Source organism: Thermobia domestica, chromosome 6 (genome assembly GCF_964235325.1).
Source record: "Thermobia domestica chromosome 6, izTheDome1.hap1.1, whole genome shotgun sequence".
Classification (NCBI taxonomy): Eukaryota; Metazoa; Arthropoda; class Insecta; order Zygentoma; family Lepismatidae; genus Thermobia; species Thermobia domestica.
In genome coordinates, this window is record NC_137459.1 from 155,982,789 (window position 1) to 156,008,150 (window position 25,362).

The 25,362-nt window shown below is 38.2% G+C and overlaps 1 pseudogene; it reads right to left on the reverse strand.

Annotated features, from left to right (window-relative positions):
* Positions 1 to 483: 483 nt before the first annotated feature.
* On the reverse strand, positions 484 to 1,097 carry LOC145688631 (small subunit ribosomal RNA; annotated as a pseudogene).
* Positions 1,098 to 25,362: the final 24,265 nt, after the last annotated feature.

The following is a 25,362-nucleotide window of genomic DNA, read 5'->3' on the forward strand; positions in this document are numbered from 1 at the left end:
GAGACTCCAACAAAAAAGAAGGAAAACCAAAACCCAAAGAAATAGAAATAAATATCGTAGGTAAAAGGGAAAGAAAAAAACGAAAACGGAACAAAAAGAAACCAGACGACTAAGATGTAAACAAAGCAAACCAAGAAAAGAAATAAAAGAAGGAACACAGCCTATGAGAAACTAGAAACTATGGTACCAACCTAAAAACAAAACGAAGAAAAGAAATACTATAACGAACAATAACAACTTAAAAATCGAAATAAAACCAACAATGTAAAAAACTAGTGAAAGAAACGAAGGAAACCCAGGGGGAGCAAACCCCTCCTAAATTTGACTTTATTGATATACATCATACACGGACGCTGGAAAAATGGAGAAACAAAGCTCCACTGACCAAAGGGAAATGAAGCTAGGTAAACACGGAGGAACGGACAGCGAACCGGTCGTCCGAGACCCAGATCCAACTACGAGCTTTTTAACCGCAACAACTTTAATATACGCTATCGGAGCTGGAATTACCGCGGCGGCTGGCACCAGACTTGCCCTCCGATAGATTCTCATTAAAGGATTTAAAGTTTATTCTTTCCGATTACGGGGCCTCGGATGAGTCCCGTATCGTTATTTTTCGTCACTACCTTCCCGTGCCGGGAGTGGGTAACTTGGGCGCCTGCTTCCTTCCTTGGATGTGGTAGCCGTTTCTCAGGCTCCCTCTCCGGAATCGAACCCTGATTCCCCGTTACTCGTAATAACCATGGTAGGCGCAGAACCTACCATCGACAGTTGATAAGGCAGACATTTGAAAGATGTGTCGCCGGTACAGAGACCGTGCGATCAGCCCAAATTTATTCAGTCACCAAGGTTTCGGACGGACGAAACGACCGATTGGTTTTAATCTAATAAAAGCATCCCTTCCATTGCTGGGCTGAATTCTAGTTGCATGTATTAGCTCTAGAATTACCACAGTTATCCAAGTAGGATAGGTACGATCTAAGGAACCATAACTGATTTAATGAGCCATTCGCAGTTTCACCTTGTTTTGGCTTGCACTGAGACATGCATGGCTTAATCTTTGAGACAGGCATATGACTACTGGCAGGATCAACCAGGGAATTGACCGACTAAAAAGCCGGAAAGTGTTGGACACAACCAACACAGCGTTCTAACAAAGGATAGGAAAGCTACACCCGACCAAGCATTTTAGACTTCTGTTCCGCTGGAATAAGCCTACTCTAGCGGTGACTAGCTCCCGTTAATACTGGCCGTGTGACAGCCGCCAAAAGCATATTAGACTCCCAATCCAATGGAACAAGCCTACTTGTGTCAACACAGCTTCCTTCCACACGTTGCCGGTACATCCGACAGAGCACTTTTAAAGACTCCTTCTCCACCGGAATAAGCCTACTTTTGTGGGGCCTGGCTCCCGTTAGAACTGGCCGTAAGGTTGCCCACTAAAGCACATTTAGACTCCTGCTCCAGTGAAATATAAGTCTACTAGTATCCTTGGATGACAGTGGCTTCCGTTCGACAAGTGGTACACGCTGAAACTGGCTATGAGTCTATACCGTTCTTAACTTAAGGAAAATCGATACTTAAAAGCCACATGGAGAATAAAAAGTCACTTACGAAAAACAATGGTCCGCATAAGCCTTTGTGGGCTAGAAAGGACATGCTATCTGGCCTCATTCTCAAGGGGAAGTAAGCTCCCGTCAACTGGCCCAAACTCTTAAGCGAGGATAGCTCGTTCAAAGTCAATCGGCGTCCCTCCTTAAGAGTACAAAATGGCTCGCGTCTTAACCACACTGGCTCTTGCTCCTTCAAGTGAAATTTGGCTCCCTTCACTCTGGCATTATCTTTACATTTAAATCGGACTCCTCCGATTTAGCAGGTGAACCTAACCTGGGAACTAAGGAAACTGGGAATAAAGACTCATAAACCCAATTACCTTGTTCGCCAGCCAGCCTTGCGCCGGCCCAGGCTAGAGAATTGCATGGACACGAGGTCCTCTCTGGACTCTTCTTTGTGGCTTCTCCCGGAATTAAGGAAACTCCGAAATGCAGCATTCAGAGGCCCAATTACTTTGTTCGCCAGTCAGCCTTGCGCCGGCCCAGACTAAAGAATTGCACGGATAATTCTTGTTCACCCTAAACGCGTCTGAGACTACTCGTGTGTATGACACCCAGAGGCCCAATTACCTTGTTCGCCAGCCAGACTTGCGCCGGCCCAGGCTAGGGAATCATATTGACACGACAAAGATCTCATCAGCGGTTTGTAGCGTGCAGAAACTGCTCCCGTTTGAACTGACAATCCCGACAGAGCAATATTAAAGACGTCTAAGTCATTGAAATAAAGCCTACTTTAGCGAGCCTTGCTCCCGTTAGGACTGGCCGTATGGCTGTGCCCAAAAGCGTATTAGACTCCTGCCTCAATGGAATTAGTCTACTTATGTCCTTAAAGGGACGACAGTTCTTCAAGCATAGCATGCTACCTTCCGCAACTTACAGGCGCGGAAATGCTGTGGAAACGAGGAGACAAGTCCTCTGAAAGGTTTCATAGCCGGTCACCCGACACAGCAAATTTTAAAGACTCCTTCTCCATCGAAATAAGCCTACTCTTGTGGGGCCTGGCTCCCGTTAGAACTGACCGTAAGGTTGCTCACAAAAGCACATTTAGACTCTTGCTCCAGTGAAATAAGTCTACTCGTGTCCTACGGAAGACTGTGGCTTCCGTTCACCCGACACAGCAAATATTAAAAGACTTCTCATCCACCAGAATAAGCCTACACTCGTGGGGCCTTGCACACGTTAGAACTGGCCGTATGGCTACCCACAAAAGCAAATTTAGACTCCTGAACTAGTGGAATAAGTCTTACTCATGTCCTCTGGGTGTGACAGTGGCTTCCGTTCAAGTATTCTTCGCATTCAGCAACCACACAAAGCGGCATCGGCCAGAAGTCAATTGCCCGAAGGCGTGATAGACACGCTAGGCCTCGGGTTAAGAAGGATTGTCTCCTTCCCGTAAACGACAGGTACTTCCGTATGAGAACCTACCTCACACATTCCCCATCGCCACGTGCCCTCTTAGAAACAGCCGTCCGGTCAAGGTTTCTGACATTCTTTGTCAAAAATACGGGGAAGTTTTTGGACATTAGGCGTGCTGCCAAACATGCACTGCATGCCCATTCATAGGTCCGCCCATGGGCGCACAACTCGATGAAGCATTCCTCCCAGGCAGCAACAAGGTTTGCAACCTCCTCTCCTCCTTGGCCGGCTAGGACGCCCGTGAATAGCATCCCAGGGTTCTAGCCTGCGGCTGATAAAATTCCTTTTGAGCCTACACTACCACCCGTCGATATTAGTCCGCCTTCAAAATTAACCAACATCAACAGCGATAGTGCGTTTAGTCTCCCATAAAAGAACCAACCAGCCTGTGGCTTCCCTTCCCAATTTAGGCAGAAAGCTAGTCTTCGCAGGAGGCGGAACTGGCTGTGGCCAGAAGTCAAGATTTCTCGAAAGACGAGGCCGCGCAGAGAAAAAGGTAAGCCTCATTTAGAAAGCAATACCATTAGCGGTCTCTCCAACCTCCGTGAACAATTTAAAAGATTTGTTTATATAGAAGGCTTGTTCACTACCCTACCTCCTATAGTGTAGAGATTCCTCTCGATACTACACCTGTCTTGAAATTGCCGGCGTTGCGCAGCCTCTCTTTCACCATGAGGGCGAATGCAGCCACGGTTGCCGTATACATCCCACGCAAAGGTGGGAAAACGTGATTTGACATCCAGTATATATATAAACCGTTACAGAATACGACACTCAAAACTTAACAACGTTTACACTCACCTAACTTCTGTGAACAATTTGAAAGTATAACCCAGCCTAACCTAACCTAAGTATATAGCAGGATTGCTGACTATCATACCTCCTATAGTGATGAGATTCCTCTGGATCGGACACCAGTCACGAAAATCACGGAATCTCAAAAATTACGGCAAACGAAGCCACAGTTGCCGCCATGTTCAAAGGTTATGCTGGGTAAAAAGTTTTCTGCGAAATCGGCTGCTTTTCGCGTTAGGGATTCAAAATTAATGTTAAGAACAATCCAAAACGAAGAATTAGGTCAAACTCATGTTAATTACAACGTCATTGAACAATTTCAAGCGAGGACTTAACCAAGTATAAACGGGGCTTTTTCTTTACCCTAACCCCTATTATGTAGCGATTCCTCTCGATTGCACACCAGTCACGAAAAATCACATAATGTCAAAAATGACGGCACACGAAGCCACGGTTGCCGTCATATCCTAAGGTTATGCTGGGTGAAAAGTTGCCAAACACAATGTTCACAGTTCTTGTTAGATTGCTCACTGTTCCCGAAATGTGGTTCATAGATGCCGACCGAAGCATTATAGATGCCGTCAAAATGCTCAGAATAGCCCTCAGAGCGTTCACAGTTGCACACACAATGCTTAATAGTTGCACTCAAATAGCTCACAGTTGCCGTCAGAATGCTCATAGTTGCCGACTTTTCATTCATAGTTCCCGAAAATGGGTCACAGTTGCCGTCAGATTATTCAAACAAGCCGTCATAATGCTCATATTTACCAATAAAGTGCACATAGTTGCCGACTATTCGTTCATAATTGCCGACCTAGGTCTCACAGGTACCGTCAAAACGCTCATATTTGCCGACTTTTCGTTCGTAATTGCGGAAATAGGACTCATAGTTGAAAACATAATTTTTCATGTTTATCTTCAAAATACTCGCAGTTGGCTTTAGAATGTTCACACGTGCTTTCAAAGTGCTCACACTCGCTTTCATGATGCTCATAGTTGCCGACTTTTTGTTCATAATTGCCGACCGAGGGCTCACAGTTGCCGTCAAAACGCTCATAGTTGCCGACTTTTCGTTCATAATTGCGGACATAGCGTTCATAGTTGCCGACATACTGGTTTATGTTTACCTTGCTAATACTCTCCGTTGCCTTCACAATTTTCACACTAACCCTGAAATTGCTAACACTCGCTGTCACAAGGCTCAGTTGCCGACTTTTCATTCGTAATATCAAATATACGGCTGATAGTGTAAGTTAATTGGTTCATGGTTGCTGTCAAAAGGCTCACAGTTGCCGTCAGATTCCTCATACAAGCCGTCATAGTGTTCACATTTACCAATAAAGTGCTCATAGTTGCCGACTATTCGTTCAAAATTGCCGACCTAGGGCTCACAGTTACCGTCAAAACGCTCATAGTTGCCGACTTTTCGTTCGTAATTGCGGAAATAGGACTCATAGTTGAAAACATAAATTTTCATGTTTATCTTCAAAATACTCGCAGTTGGCTTCTCAATGTTCACACGTACTTTCAAAGTGCTCACGCTTGCATTCATGATGCTCATAGTGGCCGACTTTTTGTTCATAATTGCCGACCCAAGGCTCACAGTTGCCGTCAAAACGCTCATAGTTGCCGACTTTTCGTTCATAATTTCGGATACAGGGCTCACAATTGAAAACATAATTTTTCATGTTTATCTTCAAAATACTCGTAGTCGGCTTCAAAATGTTCACACGTAATTTCAGAGCAGAGATGTTCATCCTCCCTCATTTTGCCCTCATGAGGGCCGCCCTCACCCTCACCTCACCCTCATTTTAGTAGTTGAGGGTGAGGGCGTTGGAGGGTGAGGGCGATAAAGTAATTGAGGGTGAGTGTGAGGGCGTGAGGGAGGGTGAATGTGAGGGCGTCAATGGAGGGTGATATGTGAGGAAGGGTGAGTGTGAGGGCGTCAATGGAGGGTGAGTGTTAGGGAGGGTGTCAGTTGAGGGTGAGTGTGAGGGAAGGGAGGGTGAGGGCGTCAATTGAGAGTGAGGGTAAGGGTTCATAAAATTATTTTTCTTGCAATTCTTCATTTCTGGAAAATTTGTTAGAAAATGTAATGTAGTTTTTTTTTCTTAGAATTAATCGTCGTTCACAGAAAATCGTAATATCAATATTCCATCAGTTTCATACGCTTTTCATGCGCGAAGACAAGATGTTTCTCATAGTTTTATTACTTTTCTATATTTATATATTTTCACTTTATAGAAATAATAATTACGAAATATATAAAAATATCTACTGCAAGTTTTTGGCTACCGAAAATTTCAAAGTTTAACGAAAGTAACCCATTTAAAATACTAGAAGTTCTCAGGAAATAATGTTTTTCTTTTCTTATATTCGTTCAGAAGAGAAACTAATAAATATTCATACATTCATTTATTCCAAAATTGTAACTAAGAAAAAGCTTTATTTCTTCTTCTAAGTTAGAGAAAAAAAATATATACAAGGAAAGTACAAAGCTGCAAGCCGCAATAAATAACTTTATATTTAATTATCAAATAAAAAGATATTTCCTGCTTTTGGCTATATACGTATTTTTGGACTTCCAAACTACGCTATGCATATGAAAGGGAAGTCTTATGTCTGTCTGTCAACAGGTATCACATCAAAATCGGTAAGAGCTATTGACAAGTGGTTTTCGGGAATCGATCCAGCACCCCAATAATTGACTGCCAAGGTGATTTGACAGTACCTGTTAAGTAGGAGGTTGTTGAAGGAGATGCAACCTATCTGTTAAACCGGAAGTGGTAGAAATCAGAAATTTCCGGTTTCAAATTAAAGACCACGAGCAAAGAACGATAATGACGATCGGCAAATGGTTTTCGGAAATAGATGGATATGAACGGAACCACCTTTAGACGTGCATTTCTACTAAAACTGGAAGTGGTAGGATCCGGAGATGGTCATCATCTCTCATTTTGCCCTCATGAGGGCCGCTCTTACCCTCACCTCACCCTCATTTCAGTAGTTGAGGGTGAGGGCGTTGGAGGGTGAGAGCGATAAACTAATTGAGGGTGAGTGTGTCAATAGAGGGTGAGTGTGAGGGAGGGTGAGAGTGGGGGCGTCATTGGATGGTGAGTGTGAGGGAGGGTGAGAGTGGGGGCGTCATTGGATGGTGAGTGTGAGGGAGAGTGAGGGAAGGGCGTCAATGGAGGTTGATGTGTGAGGGACGGTGAGTGTGAGGACGTCAATGGAGGGTGAGGGGAGGGCGTCAATGAAGGGTGAGTGTGATGGAGGGTGAGGGGCGTGAATTGAGGGTGAGGGTGGGTTAGGAAAAATGACCATATCTGTTTCAGAGTGCTCACCCTTGCCATCAAAAAGCTCATAGTTGCCGACTATTCGTTCATAATTGCGGATATAGGGCTCACAATTGAAAACATAATTTTTCATGTTTATGATGCTCGCTTTCATGATGCTCATAGTTGCCGACTTTTTGTTCATAATTGCCGACCCAAGGGTCACAGTTGCCGTCAAAACGCTTATAGTTTCCGACTTTTCGTTCGTAATTGAGGCCTATTCCTGAAAAAGGGCACATAGACCGTTTCCGTGAATGGCGAAAATGAACCTTAAAGATTTTATCAGAGCATATCTTTAAGGCTCATTTTCGCCATTCACGGAAACGGTCCATGTGCCCTTCTTCCGGAATAGGCCTCAATTGCGGACATAGGACTCATAGTTGAAAACATATATTTTCATGTTTAGCTTCAAAATACTCGCAGTTGGCTTCACAATGTTCACACGTGCTTTCAAAGTGCTCACACTTGCATTCACGATGCTCATAGTTGCTAACTTTTTGTTCATAATTGCCGACCCAAGACACAGTTGCCGTCAAAACGCTCATAATTGCCGACTTTTCGTTCATAATTGCGGACATAGAATTCATAATTGCCGACATACTGGTTTAGGTTTAAATTCCGAATACTCTCCGTTGCCTTCTCAATTTTCACACTAACCCTGAAATTGCTAACACTCGCTGTCACGAGGCTCATAGTTGCCGACTTTTCATAATATCAAATATACGTCTGATAGTGTAAGTTAAATGGTTCATGGTTGCTGTCAAAAGGCTCACAGTTGCCGTCAGATTCCTCACACAAGCCGTCATAATGCTCACACTTAGCAATAAAGTGCTCACAGTTTCCGACTATTCGTTCATAATTGCCGACCTAGGGCTCACATTTGCCGTGAAAACGCTCATAGTTGCCGACTTTTCGTTCATAATAGGGGACATAGAACTCATAGTTGAAAATATATTTATTCATGTTTATCTTCAAAATCTCGCAGTTGGCTTCAGAATGTTCACACGTGCTTTCAAAGTGCTCACACTCGCTTTCATGATGCTCATAGTTGCCGACTTTTTGTTCATAATTGCCGACCCAAGGCTCACAGTTTCCGTGAAAACGCTCATAGTTGCCCACTTTTCGTTCATAAATGCGGACATTGGGGACAAAGTTGCTGACATACTGGTTTATGTTTACCTTCCAAATACTCTCCGTTCCCTTGACAATTTTCACACTAACCCTGAAATTGCTAAGACTCGCTGTCACGATGCTCATAGTTGCCGACTTTTCATAATATCAAATATACGGCTGATAGTGTAAGTTAAATGGTTCATGGTTGCTGTCAAAGGGCTCACAGTTGCTTTCAGATTCCTCACACAAGCCGTCATAATGCTCACATTTACCAATAAAGTGCTCATAGTTGCCGACTATTCGTTCATAATTGCCGACCTAGGGCTCACAGTTGCCGTCAAAACGCTTATAGTTGCCGACTTTTCGTTCATAATGGCGGATATAGGGCTCACAATTGATAACATAATTTTTCATATACAAAAAAGGTATTCATATGTCATAAAATAATGAGATTGTCAATATCTGGTTGGCAGGGAACCAGATAAATAATATATAAAAATAGAAAAAGGAAACAAACCACGTAATGGAAAGAGTGTTTTTAATGTGGCTCGTATTTATTATAAGAAAATAAGGAACCAAGGCTACAGCGAATTATATTTTATCGTTGTAACACTAGCCGTCAAACTGCTCACACTTGCGTCAAAATTCTTATACATGTCCTCAAAATTTATAAAATTACTAAATGTGGTGAGAAAAAAAAAAGCAACGAAGGCTCTACGTATACCACGCCTTTCTTACCCGCAAATTATGAGGCACTTCCTGTAGAGTTATAGTGGCCATATTTGACGAAACTGTAGCCTTTCGGGAGTAAGTCACAGAAAAGTTTCCAAAAGCGAATATATTGAATGTTTAGTTGGTCTAAAGGGGCGATGAAGATATTTCCCATGTTATTTAAATGGACGCTTTTGCGGACCTATAATCTGAAATTTTAGGTACTTGGAATAAAACTTTGAAATTCGGTACGCTTGTACGTTTTCGTAAGTCTTACCTAGTTGGATAAGTAAATATATATATATTTCCAAGTTTAGAGTGGTTTTATGCGGGACTCAAAAATTTTTCCCATGTTATTTCTATGAAACACCTTTCACATCCCAAAATTATTGGGCACTTCGTGTAGGGCTACAATGACTAATTTCGACATGATTGTAAATTGTCGGGACTAACCGACAGGAAGATTGCCAAAAGTGAATATTTTTAATTTTTAAGAGGTCTAAAGAGGAAAAAATTCCCCATGTTATTTAAATGGGCCTTTATTTGGACTTGTAATCTCAAAGTTTAGTTACTTGTAATTGGAACACAAACGAGAAATTCGGTATTCTTGTACGTTTTTATTAGCGTTACCTAAGTAAATCAGTACAAAGTAAACATTTTCAACTTTAGAGTGGTTTTATGGGGAATTGAAAGGTCTTTCTCATGTCATTTATATGGGACGTATTCTGCACGCCAAAATGTTCAGTTACTTGTGGCAGGATTAGGATGATGAAATTTAGCATAATTGTAGGCTTTCGGGACTAACCTACAGCAAAATTGCCAAAAGTGAATATTTTTAATGTCTAAGGGGTCTAAAGGGGGATGAAGAAATCCCCATGTTATTTAAATAGGCGTTTTCTTGGGATCCAAAATCTTATCTTTTAATTAGTTGAAATAGGAAAGTAAACTTGAAATTCCTTAGAATTGTGAGAATAAGAGGTGCAAGGGCGAAATACCTTCAAAAGGAGGGCTTTGTGGGCGAAGCCACAAGCTAACCAAAAGAAAATTCAGTTTGTCTTTTACCGAAGGTTTTAAAAGTTTTCGATGAAGAGAGGTGCAAGTGTGCGCGAAGATGTGTTGACATTGTAGGGAAAAGTGGAAAGAAGAAAAATAGTGATAAGCGAAAAAAAACATAAATTTTATTTAATCATATACAGTCTGTTATAAAATAACTGCACCACTTGCTAAAATTTCAAGGTTTTAACTTCCCTTAGAAAATTGTAAATTAATTTTATCTCTAAAGGGGCTTAACGTGTCATACAATTGTTCGCCATTGCATTTTGATACGTTTTTGTTTATTGCTACTCATAGATTCTGTGTGATCTTTGCTCAACAGGTGGCAGCGCATTCACTATGCAAATGGCTGCCTCAAGTATGCACAAGTGAATGGTGATCCGCTGATCGTTGTTGATGAAATTTTGTTTTATATGTGACCTTTTGTGCTTGTGAGTTGTTGTTTATGATCTGTATATGATATTTAGTGCTTTGTGATTGATCCTCAATAGTTAATGTGATTACGTACCAGAAATGGGTAAAATACTGAACGACACATCCCCTCGTAAACAAGGGAATTTACTGGCGTTGTACTATCGTGGCATTTCGCAACGTCAAATTGCAAAACAACTTGAACTGCATCATACAAGAGTTGGTAGAGTTATTAAAAAGCAAATAATGTATAATAAGTCTTCTTTGAGAGACAAATGTGGCCGAAGGCGAAAAACAAGCCCTCGGATAGACAGAAAAATTAAGGCCCTAGCTCTGACTAGCAGAGCAGTATCTTCACGATAAATTGCTCAAACTGTATCCGATGATACTGGTATTAGTGTAAGCTACGTAACAGTTGTTAGATGATTAAAGGAACAAGGAATTCGGAAGAAAACACCTAGAAAGAAGCTGATAGTTAACACAAATCACGTACGAGCCAGGAAACGCTTTCTTACCATGTACGAAGCGTGGGGTGTTGAAAAATGGGAACATGTGATTTTCTCCGATGAAAAAAAGTTTAGGGTACTTGGAAATGGCAGTGGCGTCCGCCTATGGATAATAAAGGGTGAAGAACTTAATAGCGACTGTATATCACCGACAGAGAAGTTTGGTGATAGTGTAATGGTGTGGGGCTGTTTCACGTCGAAAGGTGTCGGAAGACTAGAAATTTGCAACAGATCAGTTAATGCACAGTATTACATGGACATTTTAAATCGTAAGCTTCTAGAACAGGAAGGGATCCTTTCTCAGGCAAAAACTTAGATTACTTCATATTTCAAGATGATAATGCTCCGTGTCACAGAGCTGCTGTGGTTAAGAAATGGTTTTCAGACATGCATATCCAAAGGTTGTGGTGGCCATCTAACGCTCCAGACATGAATCCTATTGAAAATTTATGGCATATCATGTCCCGCAAGCTATCAGGGAAGTAGTTCCAAGCAAGGAAGGAGCTTATTGAAGCTATGGGACAAGTTTGGTTCCATGAGTTGGACGAATCTTTGTGCCAGTCTCTCGTACACAGCATGCCAAGTAGTTTGGCAGCACTGAAAACGTCACATGGGAAACATACAAAGTACTGAATGGGGTATATACACAGTTATGGCTTTTACATACTTAACAGTACTGTTCAAGAACAGTCGTATCCCTTTCTTGTTCATTAATGGCATGGTAACATGTGTTCATACAAAGTGCATGAAAACAAAAATGTTCACACTTTTTGTGATAATGGCTATTTGTAGCTTATTATTCTGTAATATATTGTATTTGAATCTTTTGTCTCTATATATGTAGTAGATAAAACACCAAACGATGTATGAGAAGTAATTTGAAACTATTACAATTAATATCTGGCATAATATATATAGCAATTCGCAAAATGTATCGATTTTTCTTAGGTGGTGCAGTTATTTTGTAACAGACTGTACTTTACTCTTTCAATGGGTGAACAATAATAGAGTATGAAAGTAAATTAGAGTAAATTTATATTTCGCTCACACTTGTGGTAATTTTTATTCGAAACTAAGCTTTTGCACCACTTTAAAGAAATTATTCCAAACTGAGAAGTGCAATTTCTACAAGAAGTGTACCTGGATATTGTGCGTTCGAGTACCTATAAGGAATTATTGTATCTGCACTTTTCTAAAAGAAAAGATACTCTAAATTGTTGTAGAAAGTTGAAAATTTGATGGCAAACAGAGCCCACGCTTAACGTCAACACCGCCCGTGAGAGTACATAATTTGACATCACTTTTTTTTTCTTTTCTTTCGTTTTTTCTTTCTTTCCTATTTTCTTTTTTTTTTTTTTTTTTGTTCTCTACAGAAAGAAAACCAGTGAAACTCGAGAAGAGAAATCTCTAACGAGAATGTACGGAAACATTTTTCATCGAAGTAGGTGGAAGGAATCATCGCAAAAAAAAAAAGCTCAGTTTCCGTCAAAATGCTCATAGTTGCCAACAATTCGTTCGTAATTGCGGAGATAGTGCTCACAGTATCCGTCAGATTGTTCACAGTAGCGGTCAAAATCCTCACACTTGCCGACTTTTCGTTCATAATTGCGGACTAAAGTCTAATAGTTGCCAACATAATGGTTCATGGTTGCCGTCAATATGCTCAAAGTTGAACACGTATCTCCCATGGAAAACTTTAACCGCTTATCGCCAAGAGAGCTCAAAATCCAGCCTAAAGTTGAAATTGAACGCTGTAAGCGGAATCAAAACCTGGAGGATTTTTTTTTACAAAGGAGCGTTCCATGGAATCCCGTAATATGAAATAAACTGAATATTCGTGTGAACGAGCATGAAAATTAGGACCTCTTTTATGCGTGTACTTAAGAGATGAGCTAAGTGACTGATGACAGATAAGTTGGAATGTGAATGTCGATGAACCGAATAACATATCGTTGTTAATTCACAGATAGAATTGAGACGTGATATATCTTTTCAAACGTAGGTATTTTGTGAGCAGCACTGCAAATTAAAGAGTTGGCACCAAGTTAAACGTGTTCTGAAGTACTTTCCTGGAAGGCTCAGGAGCAGTCTGAGGACAGAACTCAGGACCCAAGACATACGTCGCACAGGCATGAAAACAGGAGACGTAAGGACCTCTGTGTATGTGTGGTCAGCGCCGTGGCAACAACGAAAGTAGTCAGCACAGTGGCAACAGTGAGTGTGGTCAAGGCAGTGGTGACAACGAAAGGTAGGATCCATCTAAATTATTTATTGATAGAAAAAGGAAAGTTCTCAGTATTAAGTAAAAATGCAAGACGTTCTCTGTACGAAAATTAAAGTCCGGAAATAGTTTAGACTTCCAAACATAATTCCACCACAGTGTATTGTTTAAATTGTATGGAATCACTATGTCTGTAAAGTCATTTACAAAGGAGTTGGTAACTGATTAAATACATTTCAATCAAAATGGTAATAGGAGCTTTATAAAAAGTCTGTATCATGTCTCAATGAAATTATTCGACGTAGAGAGCTTAAATGTTAATTAGTAATCAGAAAAACGCGAATAATCTCACGATTAGTCATTTTTGTTAGAGATACGGAATCCGTTATTAAAAACGGAACAGCTGTTAGATTCTATCATGAAAAGTATGTATTGGTTATATCCATGAAGCAGGCTAAGCAAAGCCGCATTGAATGAATTATTCTGATCCTCAAGGCAATAGAGCGATCAGAAGTCTATGCGCATAGGCCACACTAATTACGACAACCTACGGATACATGCGTATGTTACTGTTGCAACATAAGAGAAATCATGAAAAATAGATACATTTGTCTAAAAATTTCTTTCAAAAGACGTCTTTGCACTTATTATGAATATTCTAGCATAAATTATATTCTGTGTATCAATGCATGCTTATATCTATGATTTATCTGTGTATATTTGTGTCTTTATATTTTGCTATATGCGTTACTATGTGTGTATATATGTGTTATGCATGGTTAAATCACTGTATTAATCACATTGATATTATGTATGAGGTATTCTTGTTGTTTATGATGGTATCAAATTTAATATCAGGTGTAATTATCTCCAATTCTCAGTAATAACTACGAACAATTAGAAGTCAGGCTTAGTCTTACTCATTTTCTTTAGCTCATTCTGCTTTTCTCTGAAATTTCTCACTAAATTCTAAATCAAAGTCATGACTTAGTCTAACTTATTTCGACCTATTTCAACTTATTTCGATTTATCTCTATTTCAATGTATTCCAACTTATTCGGGAATATATATTAAATTTACTTAAATCGTAGGTAATTAGATTCAGGTTCTATCACACTATAAAAATATTAAATTCATAATTTTAGGAATGTAATTAGTCATAAAGTATCAGCTGATCAACGCTAATCTTTTATTGTCCAATGTTACGTAAATAGGTATTTTCAAATGTAAGGTCGTAAATTAACCAGCTTGTATTGTAGTCGTTATGAAAGGATAATCAGTCGTAAATTTTAGATATGACTGTTTATGTATATCGATCTCACTAGTTTGTTTATGTATGTCAAGTTACTGGTAATAAGTCATTCAAGCTGGAGGTTAAGAAAGAAAACAGATGTAATTCACTTAAATTAATTTTGGTGCTAAGGCCTTCTGCCTAATTTTTCACATTTGTTATGTTAGGCTAAACTATTAACGCAATATAGGCAATTTTCTAATTCTATCTACCATTGACTGAATTGAACTGATTTTCATGATCTTTCAGTGAAAATTTTAAACTCAAGATGTTTGTTTATTTCTTGCATCACCATTATTATTATTATTATTATTATTATTATTATTATTATTATTATTATTATTATTCACTTTTCATGGGAAGTTAAAATCAGTCTAGTTCGTCCCTACAAACTAGAAATTAGAGTAAGATTCTTTTTCAGCATTGTAGAATATGGATACATGGATACAGGTGCGAATAAAATTAATTTTCGTTTGCTCTCGGTTTAGGGGGTCTTATTTCCCTAAAGCCCTGGGATGCCGCGGGGAGATGGGATTTTCCAAACCGTGAAATCAGTCTTTATCCAGTCATAAACCAGTTAATTCAGAGAAGGGTGACTTTAACGGTGGTGCACATGATAGCAATGGTGACACCCGGAAAACGAACCCAAAACCCCACTCAAATATTTTTTCATTTTTGATTTCACTTCAAACTTTTATAAATTTGACGCCCGAACAGGGGCTCGAAAAATTAGTTTTAGATACTTGATAACTGTTCTAAGGACTCGAAAAAGATGCTTCAGAAACTCTATTACTTTAAGGACTCGAATACTTCATAAACTCGACTACTCTAAAAAAAAACACCTCGATAACTGTTTTAAGAACACGATAATCGTTTAAGAATTCGGTAACCGTTCTAGAACTTGATCATTTTTTTTTTAAATTTGCAAACCGTTTATCAGTTCTCGATAACTGTCTAGGAAACGGATTACAGTTTGTCAAAAAAAAAGATAGGAAACTTTTTGCTAAGATTATTATCACTTTTATAATGAGCTTTGGAATCGAACAATACTTCTAGGAACGATCAACGTTCTTTTTTCCCTCCAATTTTATTTATTTTGCAGCCAAGAGAAGATACGAAGTAAAAAAAATAAAAAAAAAAAAAAACTTTGCACCAGTGTTCCACGTTTAGCCGGAAATAGAAAACATTTATTTACAGGTTTCATTTGTTATTGATATGGATAACTAAATAAAAAGAAGGAAAAGAAGAGAAAATAAGGTAACCAGGTAAGGAAATAGAGATAAGTCAATTACTACAAGTTGCCAAAAACCTTAACATTCACTCGTTTAAAAAAAGAAAAAAGAAAAAAAATCGAACCCGTTAAAAATATCATATGTATAGGATAGTCGTTCACATTTATATAGTTGTATAGAGAACTTTTCTTTTATTGATTCATATTTAATGTATGCATCTATTTGTTTACTATTTAAATAGTTTTATGTATTAGGTTAAGTTAGAAACATATCAGCGCTAGTGCAAGTTAAGTGTAATACTTAGTAAACTTTAAGAAATGAAGATTTCGAGTGTAAATGACACTACATTGGGAAATGTTGTTGAATACACTGTTCAACAACGAAAATGTAAATTGAACGAAATAAGCTAATTCTTATTGATTTTGTGGTGCTGATCACGAATTTGAAAGTTATTTTTGAATATTAGCTCTACTTTTCGTTTTACAGGCATGTCTAATAATAACGCTTTAAAAATAAATATATTCGCTTCGTTTGGGGTAAAATGTTACACTGATCTGGCAACACTGGAGAAACTATGTGAACGCTTGGTTTCATTGTGTTCCTTATCTCAGTAGTGTTCTGCTATTGTTAGAAAAGACAGGTTTAGTGCAGTTATCAGCGTTTTGGGTGTGACGTTTGTGTAGTGTAGTACATAAAAATACAACTACAAGTACGCAAAAATACTGGTATTTCGAATGTATATTTTTAAATAGTTGTCGGAACTATTTCAAGTGACATTTTGAGAATTTCAATAAACAAACATGCCGCGAAAGTATGTAAACAGTGCGGATAGCTTCTGCTACGTGTGTGGGGAAGTGACATTTTCCTCACAAAAGCAGACTATAGCACCACTAATAAGAAAAGCCTATCAATATTACTTTGGTTGTAAAATTGGAGACCAAGATAAATCTTGGGCACCCCACATTGTGTGTAACACTTGTGCCAGCAATCTAAGAAATTGGATTAATGGGAAGGGGCGCTCAATGCCTTTTGCAGTGCCCATGATTTGGAGGGAGCCAAGCGACCACATCAGAGATTGTTATTTTTGTATGGTTCCTTCCGTCAAGAAGGGAATTTCCACGAAGAAGAAGCGGGCCTTGATCTATCCTAACATTCCTTCTGCAATGCGCCCTGTTCCACATGGAGAAGGACTACCTGTTCCTGACCCACCTAAAGAATACGATCTTTTTTCTGATGATCAAGAAGTTGAAGCTCCTGAATCAAGTACTTCGAAGGACCCTACGTTTGTTGTAGAACCTCCATGTGAATCACATAGACTTACTCAAGAGGAACTAAGTGATCTAATCAGAGACTTGGACCTCTCGAAAAGCAAAGCCGAAATTTTAGCGTCACCCCTAAAGCAATGGAATTTATTGCAGGAAAAAGTAAATATTTCAGTGTATCGGAATAGGGAGCAGATGTTCACTTCATTTCTTACTATGGAAGACACACTTGTGGCATGTACAGATGTAAATGGTCTCATGAGGGCACTTAAAATTAATTACGAACCTACGGAGTGGAGGCTCTTTATAGGTTCGTCCAAGGTGAGTTTAAAGGCAGTACTTTTACATATTGGAAATGAACTTCCTTCAATTCCTGTAGGTTACGCAGTTTATATGAAGGAATCGTATGAAAACTTGAAACGTTTACTTCAAGCCATTAAATATTAGATTTTCAGTGGCTCATTTGCGGTGACCTTAAAGTAATATCACTGTTGCTAGGTATGCAGTTAGGGTATACAAAGTATTGTTGCTTTATATGTGAATGGGACAGTAGAGATCTTGGATCTCATTACCGCAAAAGTGATTGGAGTACCAGAGAAACTCTTCAGCCGGGAGTGAAAAATGTGCAGCATGAACCACTGGTAGATCGTAACCGAATTTTGCTTCCCCCTCTGCATATTAAATTAGATCTTATGAAAAGTTTTGTTAAGAGCATGAACCAAGAGGATGAGGCCTATAAGTACCTAAGAGGACAATTCCCTCCATTAAGTGATGCCAAAGTTAAAGAGAGTGTTTTCATAGGGCCACAGATTAGGCAACTATTCAAAGATCACAAGTTCGACGAAATTCTCCAAGGTGAGGAGAATGCTGCGTGGGAAAGCTTGAAGAGTGTTTGTTCACAGTTCTTGGGAAGACACCGAGCAACAAATTACAAACAACTGGTAGCAAAGTTGTTATTGTGCTACGAAAATCTTGCTTGTAATATGTCTCTGAAACTCCACTTTCTTCATTCACATCTCGACTTCTTTCTCGAAGATTGTGGAGCAGTAAGTGACGAACATGATGAGCGTTTCCATCAAGATATTGCAGCCATGGAGAAGAGATATGAGGGAAAGTGGAGGTCTAACATATTGGCCGACTACTGTTGGACTATTGCAAGGGATGCTCCAGATGTAACCTACAAAAGGCAAGCCAAGCGAAGACGCTCAAAATAAAATAAACATAATCCTGTACAGGGGATCACTTGAAGCTTTTGTCTACATTGCAGTGTAGTTCTTGCACAAAAAGGTATTTCTACATATTTTTCATATTTTGATGTTAATACTGATTTTTATTACGGAATTGTTAATGTTTAACTTGACCACGGTTACTTTATTTTCTGTATCGCTGTGAAACTGCTATTTGCGCAATTTTGAAAAAGGAAGTACAAGGGTATAGAAAGCTATAGGTTAGGGTACTTCTTAACTCCCTAGCTTATCACATCACAGTGAAATAGATAAAAAAAAAGTGAAATGTAGGTTTTTACAAGGATTTTGCTTAAATGTTCTATAAATATTAATACATTTATATATATATATATATATATATATATATATATATATATATATATATATATATATATATATATATATATATATATAACTACTGTTGTACAAGGACGTTTTTTTTCACAACCTGAGCTAAGAAAATTTTTCTATTATCATTTCCTTTCATATTATGCTTAAATGAATGTAAAAATCGCAATTACTTTCGATCAAAATTTGTTGAACAGTGATATCGGACACTGTGGCTTATTTTATGAATAAAAGATTAGATAAGACAAACGTGTTGTGTGTGTATGACTATAAGCGACGAAACTTAACATTTCATTAGTATACTGCAAGAATACTGTTTTTAAAAATTAAATTAGCAAGTAATACATATATTTTTGTGTATGTGCAGAAATGATTCGGCGCAGAAGCCGTATCCTTTTTAGTTTCAGATATAAACATTGCGTGCTCAAACACAAGGAATAAAGGAGCAAAATGGTGACTGCACAACAGCCAGACGTTGCCAAGCTAAGTCCTGCCGAAGCAGATGTGTTCGCCATGCTGCAGACAATGATGGAAAAACTTCGAGAAGATTTAAAAGAAGAACGAAGAAAAGAATGAAGGAAGAGGAAGCTGACAGAAGAACTAAGAGAAGAACGACTAAAAATGAGAAGAGAACGAGAAGAGCGAGAAAGGCTCCGGGAGAAACAGAATGAGACAGATAAGATCCGAGAAGTTCCACGTCGGGAGGACGAGCTACAAAATGTGGAATGTACTCCGGAACGAAAGCAGCACAATCAAATAGTGGAAAGGAGCGAAACGGAAGAAGCTATACTGGAGGAACTTCCATCAGAAGAAATTGTGCAGGATACAGACCAGGAGGCCAAACAGACCCCCATACCTGTAGAGATAAGTACAAGTGTTTCCAACGCTGCGAACACTCCAAAATTCAAGATCAAACGTAAACTGCGTGGAAGAATGATCCCTGGCAGGACAAGAATACAACCAATACGGAAAAAAATATACAAGAATGAAAGGCTTCTACGACAAACGTCCAGGATGGCAACGCAGCCATAACTATTGCAGGAGGAATAATCACCTGAAGGCACGGCGAAAATGGGCAGAAGACTCCAGAAATGTAGAAGGAAAAAAAGTACTTGATTTCGAGGAAAAAGATTCATGGATAAGTTACAACGGCCAGAGAAGTCCATGTGACCGGCAAGATACACAGTCAGGCCAGAGCAGTTGAAACGCAGGAGATGAGCGATGATAACTGGGAGAACGAAGCAAATCCGCAATGTATTACCGTTGAGGATGAAGGTACCAGGAGAGGAGAACACAAGTTAGACGCACGATGTAAAGATGGCCAAGACTATACAATGAGTGCCCCTATCAAAGTGGTGAGAACTCAAGAAGTAATGACAACTGGAGGTACCCAAATGATAGAGAGGAAAACCCCGAAAATGACCAGAATGGTATCGGCATTGTCACCATTCTCCCGGCTATGACATTTGTATACTAAAAATTGACTTGCAACGGTCCAGGTTCGAGTCAAGGTTACGTAACAGCTTGCTGGGAAAGACTAAAATACACAATGGCATGAAAACAAATGGAAGCACAGTAATAGAATGATTGCATGCAAGAAGTAAAGAAAAATTGCAAGAAGATAATGCAAGTAAAGAAGAATTGAAAACTGAACCATCAGCGCGGAAGAGAAAAACCTAGCAGGAAAACAACGAAAGAAACAAAGAGAATTCGATTATGGCACAGATGATTTGAATGTTCCTGCATCTCATCCAAGTGGCTAACCCTAGAAGATAAAAGTAAAGAATAAGAAGATGAACGATATGAATTCATAATGCCCAGAAGTGAATTTGTTTACCAGCGTATTTACTTTAACTTTATTTCAGATACCGGATGTGAGGCAATCAAAATTACAGAGGAAGATTGGAAAAAGATATTCGCCAATGTGCGCAATCCAGCATTGAAACCGGTCCAGGAGACACAAATTTTTGTTATGCAAGAAGAAGTGCCTGTATACAGAGCAATCGGTAGAGATGGATTCCCGATTTGAGCTCTCTGAAGTGGAGTTTTTCGTTTAGAGCAGAGACTCAACGCACCCCTTCCCCTTGGTGATGATACCTGCGAAAACGCGCCGAGCCAAAGAATAGTGAGCTACGAGCTGCGAGCAGATGAGAAATCCACCAAGATGTTTGAAAGTTCCTACAATTGGATGTTCGCGACATGGAACTTTGCCTTAAACATTTTACTCTCCTTATATTTTAAAGTTATGTTACTGAAGAAGAATCTTGGCCGAAGAATAAAAGCAGAAGTGCGAGCAGTGGCTTTGCCCTCGCACATTGAGGAATTGAAGCTCCGTGCCACACTCTGTAACCAATGCTCTCTTTCCCGATGACACAAGACGCTGAAGATTATATAATACTGTTGTTTTGTTACCTAGGGCAGCCAGAACTTTGGAAGAAATAGAAGTTGTATCCCGCCCAGATAAAGTTAAAGAACAACTCCAAGAGACAATTAAGAATAAGGTCATATTATTTAAAACATGCCTCATAAGCTTGCGTCCAGCAGCTTGAACTGACCACAAACTCAATACCTGAGACCTCTCATCCAAATTGAAGATCAGAGAACGTTCAGTAAAAACCATTAGGGTTCGGATTTTTAATGTACTTCAACTTTCCTATGAACTTCAAAAGTTAGGGATTGTATTTTTATGTACTTTATAATATTTTTGTGACATTCGAAATTTCTCTTTAGGGTTAGGATTTTTGTGTAATATTAAAATTGTACCTAAAGTTCATGATGCAATGTCAATCACATACTTTTTCTTACGATGGAGATCTGCTTCAAGTAAGTTGCATCGTCTGCTCCATCTTAGGAGGGGGATAATTGTGACAGTTGCCTCATGTTCATTTTTATTTAATTTTAAATAAGTTATTTTAATTTAATTATGCATATATTTAAAACAACGTCAGCGAATTTTATTTTAAAAAATATGTGTGTTAAAAAGCAAAGTTAACAAAACTGGCATTCTTTATTTTCCTTCACTATCCGAGTCAGATGTTTTCTTTTTTTATTCTGTATACCTGTCGTTGCGGCGAGGGCATTTGAAAGACCCTTCTTTTGTCTCTTAATACCGCTGCCTAAGCCACACGCGTAGAAGACCACACATACAGAGGACTCTCCGTAAACCCAAGGAAGGAAAACAAAACAGCTTTTAGCATCTTTTTGCAAAACGGATTTTATTCAATTTGTGCAGACTTCACTAATTTTCTTCCAAGTGTAAAATAATCTCTGTGAATTTGTCAAAATCACATCCTAGACCAAATGTCGCCACGCAGAACCAAGATAAAATTTTAACACAGAACTGTAAAATGGTCCAAAACCACGCACGAGACGAACAGACGCCGAATCAACCCATATAAAAATTCTCTATATAACATGTGAAATTTGAAAAAAATCACGTACGTTAAAGAGACGACGCTCGAACACCGTAAATAGGCGGAGACCAAGAAAATAAAAATTGAGGACACCAACATAATCTGACCAATGAAAGAAAATTAGGGGGAGCAAAAACGCAGTTAAAGGCGTGTCTTAAACAATCGAGAAGTTGAGAATTCAAAATTCCAAGTCAGTCAGTCGTAGTCAAGAAACCGGGAACAAGTGCGTTCAGAAACTTTTATCATACTCGGAACACACACACACACTACTAATTCACGCATTAATTAAGAAACAGTATGCGAGGCTAGGTTAACAAGTAGCCCGGTGGACGATCATTCAAAAACACTAAAGTATAGGCATTTATACTTATATTTTCTGCAACTAACAAAAACTTTGAAATTCCGAAATCACATAAACGTTTACAGACATTTTGTGTGAGTGATATAGTTTTTACACATACATTTATGAAAAACCTTGCACAGCGAGCGTTTATAAACTGATTTTGCTAAGACGCTACGATTACTAACTAGACGTGAAAACAAACTTGAACGTTGCCTACACACTTTCAAACAGCAGTTAGACTAGCCCTAACAATACGAAATTAGTTTGAATTGTCATGAACACTTCATAAAAACATTTAATATAATTAGTCCGTGCGACACAACACTCACGACACAAAGAGTGATGGTGCAATGTAATAATTGGAATTTTTAGTGCAGAAAAGTGCATTGTTGGAAAGATGAATCAGCGGAACAGTGCTTATTTCGATGGACATGGACAGACCAAAGCGCGTCGCCCCTGGCAGTTTAGGAGGAAGGCTCAAGAGGAGTCTGAGGATAGAACTCAGGACCCAAGACATACGTCGCACAGGCATGGAAACAGGAGACGTAAGGACCTCTGTGTATGTGTGGTCAGCGCCGTGGCAACAACGAAAGTAGTCAGCACAGTGGCAACAGTGAGTGTGGTCAAGGCAGTGGTGACAACGAAAGGTAGGATCCATCTAAATTATTTATTGATAGAAAAAGGAAAGTTCTCAGTATTAAGTAAAAATGCAAGACGTTCTCTGTACGAAAATTAAAGTCCGGAAATAGTTTAGACTTCCAAACATAATTCCATCACAGTGAGAATAGACATTATAACTCGACTTTTAGCTATCAACGATTAAATTTTTTTACCATAAAGTCAGCCTACATTGAACGGTAGACACACTTTGCCAATTTTACTTATGTAGTATGTAATATTAGTGTCTGCATCATTCTCATTCAAGATATATTAATTCCTATATTTTTGTCACTTGTGAAGCATAATTGCGGATAAAAAGAGAAACTAAATGTAAACAAAATATATGTAGACTTTTTAGTGGCTCGAATTGTGCAATTCTTGATAAAATATGACTATTAAGTATTCAAACTAGAATGTTTAAATTTGTATGCAGTGAAAATACGTCTACGCCGTTGACAGGCACTCTTTTAATGTAAGATAAGTAAAAACAAAGCTTGATAATATTTTTTAAGTGTAATCAGTGTATTGTTTAAATTGTATGGAATCACTATGTCTGTAAAGTCATTTACAAAGGAGTTGGTAACTGATTAAATACATTTCAATCAAAATGGTAATAGGAGCTTTATAAAAAGTCTGTATCATGTCTCAATGAAATTATTCGACGTAGAGAGCTTAAATGTTAATTAGTAATCAGAAAAACGCGAATAATCTCACGATTAGTCATTTTTGTTAGAGATACGGAATCCGTTATTAAGAACGGAACAGCTGTTAGATTCTATCATGAAAAGTATGTATTGGCAATAACCATGAAGTAGGCTAAGCAAAGCCGCATTGAATGAATTATTCTGATCCTCAAGGCAATAGAGCGATCAGAAGTCTATGCGCATAGGCCACACTAATTACGATAACCTACGGATACATGCGTATGTTACTGTTGCAACATAAGAGAAACCATGAAAAATAGATACATTTGCCTAAAAATTTCTTTCAAAAGACGTCTTTGCACTTATTATGAATATTCTAGTATAAATTGTATTCTGTGTATCTATCCATGCTTATATCTATGATTTATTTGTGTATATTTGTGTCTTTATATTTTGCTATATGCGTTACTATGTGTGTATATATGTGTTATGCATGGTTAAATCACTATATTAATCACATTGATATTATGTATGAGGTATTCTTGTTGTTTATGATGGTATCAAATTTAATATCAGGTGTAATTATCTCCAATTCTCAGTAATAACTACGAACAATTAGAAGTCAGGCTTAGTCTCACTCATTTTCTTTAGCTCATTCTGCTTTTCTCTGAAATTTCTCACTAAATTCCAAATCAAAGTCATGACTTAGTCTAACTTATTTCGACCTATTCAACTTATTTCGATTTATTGCTATTTCAATGTATTCCAACTTATCCGGGAATATATATTAATTTTACTTAAATCGTAGGTAATTAGATTCAGGTTCTATCACACTATAAAAATATTAAATTCATAATTTTAGGAATGTAATTAGTCATAAAGTATCAGCTGATCAACGCTAATCTTTTATTGTCCAATGTTACGTAAATAGGTATTTTCAAATGTAAGGTCGTAAATTAACCAGCTTGTATTGTAGTCGTTATGAAAGGATAATCAGTCGTAAATTTTAAATATGACTGTTTATGTATATCGATCTCACTAGTTTGTTTATGTATGTCAAGTTACTGGTAATAAGTCATTCAAGCTGGAGGTCAAGAAAGAAAACAGATGTAATCCACTTAAATTAATTTTGGTGCTAAAGCCTTCTGCCTTATTTTTCACATTTGTTATCACAATATTCCAAATGCAGTGTTAATTTTCATCATACTCGATTTTTTTAAATATATTTTTTTTTACCTAAACATTTTTGCTTACTTTTACTTTTAAAGCTTGTATTGTTTTGTTAACCTAAAATTCGTGAACTTTTTCTTTCATAAACAAATTGCATCCCTAACCTCAACGATAACATTTTTTTTGAGTCTGTTAGGCTAAACTATTAACGCAATATAGGCAATTTTCTAATTCTATCTACCATGGACTGAATTGAACTGATTTTCATGATCTTTCAATGAAAATTTTAAACTCAAGATGTTTGTTTATTTCTTGCATTATTATTATTATTATTATTATTATTATTATTATTATTATGATTATTATTATTATTATTATTATTATTATTCACTTTTCATGGGAAGTTAAAATCAGTCTAGTTCGTCCCTACAAACTAGAAATTAGAGCAATATTCTTTTTCAGCATTGCAGCATGTGGATACATGGATACAGGTGCGTATAAAATTAATTTTCGTTTGCTCTCGGTTTAGGGGATCTTATTTCCCTAAGGCCCTGAGATACCGCGGGGAGATAGGATTTTCCAAACCGTGAAATCAGTCT